Here is a 3870-nt window from a genome sequence, read left to right as displayed (position 1 = left end):
TTCTAGCTCGCTGTCTCTCTCTTAGCTCGCTGTCTACTCGCTGCTCTCTCTAGTTCTCTCTAGCTCCTGTCACTTCTCTCTCTCTCCTCTCTCTCTGTCCTTTTTTTTCTCGCTGTCGCTCTCCTCTAGTTCTGCTCTACCGCTCCTTGTCACTCTCTCTCTCTCTCCTCTCTCTCTGTCTCTTTCTTTCTCAGCTGCTGTCGCTCTCTCTCTCTTCTAGCTCGCTGTTGCTCTCTCTCTCTCTAGCTCGCTGCGTCTCTCTCTAGACGCTGCACTCCTCTCTAGCTCTAGATCGCTGTCACTCTCTCTAGCTCGCTGTCTATCTCTAGCTCGCTGTCTCACCTCGCTCTCTCTCTAGTTCTCTCTAGCTCCTTGTCACTCTCTCTCTCTCTCTTCTCTGTCTCTTTCTTTCTCGCTGTCTCTCTCTCTCTCTTTCTCTCTTCTCTCTCTCTCTCTCTCTCTCTCTCTCTCTATCTCCCTTCTCTCTCTGTCTCTTTTCTCGCTGTCGCTCTTCTCTCTCTCTACTCGCTGTTGCTCTCTCTCTCTCTAGCTGCTGTCGCTCTCTCTCTAGATCGCTGTCACTCCTCTACTCTAGTATGTGTCTCTCTCTAGCTCGCTGTCTATCTCTAGCTCGTCTGTCTACCTCGCTCTCTCTCTCCGTTCTCTCTAGCTCTTGTCACTCTCTTCTCTCCTCTTCTCTGTCTCTTCTTTCTCGCTGTCCTCTCTCTCTCTCTCTCTTTCTCTCTCTCATCCTTCTCTCTCTCTCTCTCTCCTCTCTCTCTCTCTTCTCTCTCTCTCTCTCTCTCTTCTCTCTCTCTCTCTCTCTCTATCTCTCGCTGTTCTCTCTCTAGCTCGCTTGTCTCCTCTTTCTATCTCACCTAACCCCCTGCCTTTTTCCTCCCTCTCCGTCTCCCTCTCTCTCTCTCTCTCCATCCCAGTTCTGCCAGATCAACCTGGAAGGAAAGACGTTCTACTCTAAGAAGGATAAGCCGCTGTGTAAAGGTCATGCCTTCGCTCTCGTCTGAGAGGGAGAGAGAGGTGGTTCAGAGGGGACAGGAAGCCCTCACCGTTCTCTGAACCCTGAACCCTGAACCCTGACGGTGGCAGTTACTCTCCACTGTCCACTGCAAACCAGACAGCATCAGATCCTCACTATCGCTCAGCTGCAGTTCAACTGTTCCTCATCCTTCAACCTCTAATCCCTGGACTTTCTAAAGGCCTCCTGTACTGTCTGCCTTCACTAAGAGCTAAAGGAATGTAATGTCAACTGCCTAGTTTCTCTACTGCTGTTACTCATAGCAGGTTACTCTAGTATCATATGTAATGGTATAACGAAGTGAGACATTTTTTAGTACCGTGTGTAGTGTTATTACAAACGGAGTCATTTCAAGCCTTCTCTTCTCTATCTCGTGTATATTGTCAGTGAATATATTCGTCATTCTCCCTCTGTGATGCTTAACCACGTGTTGTTCACAAGGCATCCTTTACTCCAGTGTGTGAAGTCAACTGTGTTTGGGCCTATTAGTCCGGTAAAATATCACTCTTTAGGACCCTTCTAATCTCAACCTCGTTCATTTCACTTTCAAGTGCCTTTTTTGAAGTTGAACCAACCATTTAGTGTGTCATTTTCTAAGATGTTACATTTAACTATCAGTGAACCACCGTCTTCATTTAAAGTACCCTCCAGTCTTGGTCTGTTCAGCACCCTTTTTTACTGCACTACTTTACTTGCACTCCTCCAGTAATTAAGGTAATGCACGGGGCAACCTTACTCCAGTACTTAAGGTAATGACGGGGCAACCTTTACTCCAGTACTTAAGGTAAGTACGGGGAACCTTCTCCAGTAATTAAGGTAATGTACGGGGCACCTTACTCCGTATTAGTAATGCAGGAACCTTACTCCAGTACTTAAGGTAATGTACGGGGGCAACCTTACTCCAGTACACTTAAGGTAATGTACGGGGCAACCTTACTCCATGTACTTAAGGTATGTACGGGGCAAACCTTACTCCAGTAATTAAGGTAATGCACGGGGCAACCTTACTCGCTAGTACTTTAAGGTAATGTACGGGGCCACCTTAACTCCAGTAACTTAAGGTAAGGTACGGGGCAACCTTAACTCCAGTACTTACGGTAATTGAACGGGGCAACCTTACAATGCAAAGTAATTAAGGTAATAGGAAACTCGAGTCATGAGGAACTCGAGTTACTGTTACTTACTGTAATACACTCCCTGTGGTGCGTTCCAAATGGTGCACCTATTCCTTATGTAGTGCACTAATTTTATGGGCTTCTGGTCAAAAAGTAGTGCACTATAAAATGAAATAGGGCTTGTCCATTTTGGGACAGCAGCCCACATTGCACTAGTCACTAATAAAACTGTAGAACACTCCATATTGACCCCAGGGACCCAGAATGCACTCACTTGACGTCAGCTATGTTTTTGAATCGGTTAATGTAAATCAGAATAGTACATCATAAAAATGGAGTAGCGTTTTGAACAGAACGTTTTATCACATGTCTCGCTATATGGAAATAACAGTATGTTTACAGGGCCTGGGGGTCAAATCCAGTTTAAACCATGGAAAGTAAACTGTGCTCTTGAAATGGAGAATAATCTCATAGCAATTATATTCTAGAAATGTTCTAAGCCATTCAGTTAGGAATTGCCCCAACTGTGTGCAAGGGGATTTGTAGTCCATTTTGATTGTCCTGGAATTTGTAGTCGTGTTTGTCCTGGATTTGTAGTCATGTGTTTGTCCTGGAATTTGTAGGTCATTTTGGTCTGGGATGTGTTAGGTCTGTCCTGGATTTGTCAGTCAATTTGTTGTCCTGGGATTTGTCATGTGTGCTTGATTGTGTCATTTGTTTGTCCTGGGATTTGTAGTCATGTGTTGTCCTGGGATTTGTAGTCGATGTGTTGTCTGGATTGGTAGTCGATGTGTTGTCCTGGATTTGTAGTCGATGTGTTGTCCTGGGATTTGTAGTCGAGTGTTGTCCTGGGATTTGTAGTCATTGTGTTGTCCTGGGATTTGTAGTCATTCTACACAAGTGACTGTATGTATTGGACCAAATACTGTATGGTCTAGGGTTCTATTCAATCCTAATCACGGAAGTTCAGCATTAGAGCGTGATTGACATTTAAATGTTCCCGCGTTGGCGGAGACTGCATTCCTGGTAAATGATGTCGGCTCATTCAGAGCGCGCCTTCTGTAAAGCTTCAAACCACACGTTGAATAGAGCTCATGTCTCACAAGAGACCTGTAAGTACACTGAACAAAAATATAAATAACACATGCAACAATTTTAAAGATTTTACTGAGTTACAGTTCATAGAAGGAAATCAGTCAATTTAAATAAATTCATTTGGCCCTAATCTATGGATTTCACATGACTGGGCAGGGTCGCAGCCTTGTTTGGGCCTGGGGGGGTATAGGCCCACCCATTGGGGAGCTAGGCCCAGCCACAAAAGGGCTTTAATAAAGAATAAAGGTAATAAAAATACTCAAGGTTCATCAGCTGTCACGGTGGATGGTCTCAGACGATCCCGCAGGTGAAGAAACCGGATGTGGAGGTCCTGYGCTGGCGTGGTTGGCTGGTTGGACGTACTGCCAAATTCTCTAAAACGACATTGGAGGCAGCTTATGGTAGAGAAATTAACATTCAATTCTCTGGCAACAGCTCTGGTGGACATTACTGCAGTCAACATGCCAATTGCACACTCCCTCAAAACMTAGACAWCTGTGGCATTGRGTTGTGTGACAAAACTGCATTTTAGAGTGGCCTTTTATTGTCCCCAGCACAAGGTGCACCTATGTAATGATCATGCTGTTTTCAGCAGCTTATTGATATGCCACACCTGTCAGGTGG

General features: G+C 45.1%; 1 long non-coding RNA gene across 1 annotated transcript; it reads left to right on the top strand.

Annotated features, from left to right (window-relative positions):
• Positions 1-2738: 2738 nt before the first annotated feature.
• On the top strand, positions 2739-3070 carry LOC139026605 (uncharacterized). The gene is made up of 3 exons (XR_011478453.1): positions 2739-2774; positions 2820-2846; positions 2988-3070. It is a non-coding gene; the product is annotated as an uncharacterized lncRNA (long non-coding RNA).
• Positions 3071-3870: the final 800 nt, after the last annotated feature.

This window comes from Salvelinus sp. IW2-2015, unplaced genomic scaffold (genome assembly GCF_002910315.2).
Source record: "Salvelinus sp. IW2-2015 unplaced genomic scaffold, ASM291031v2 Un_scaffold5251, whole genome shotgun sequence".
In the NCBI taxonomy this organism is placed as follows: Eukaryota; Metazoa; Chordata; class Actinopteri; order Salmoniformes; family Salmonidae; genus Salvelinus; species Salvelinus sp. IW2-2015.
This window is presented reverse-complemented; position numbering and strand designations above follow the sequence as displayed.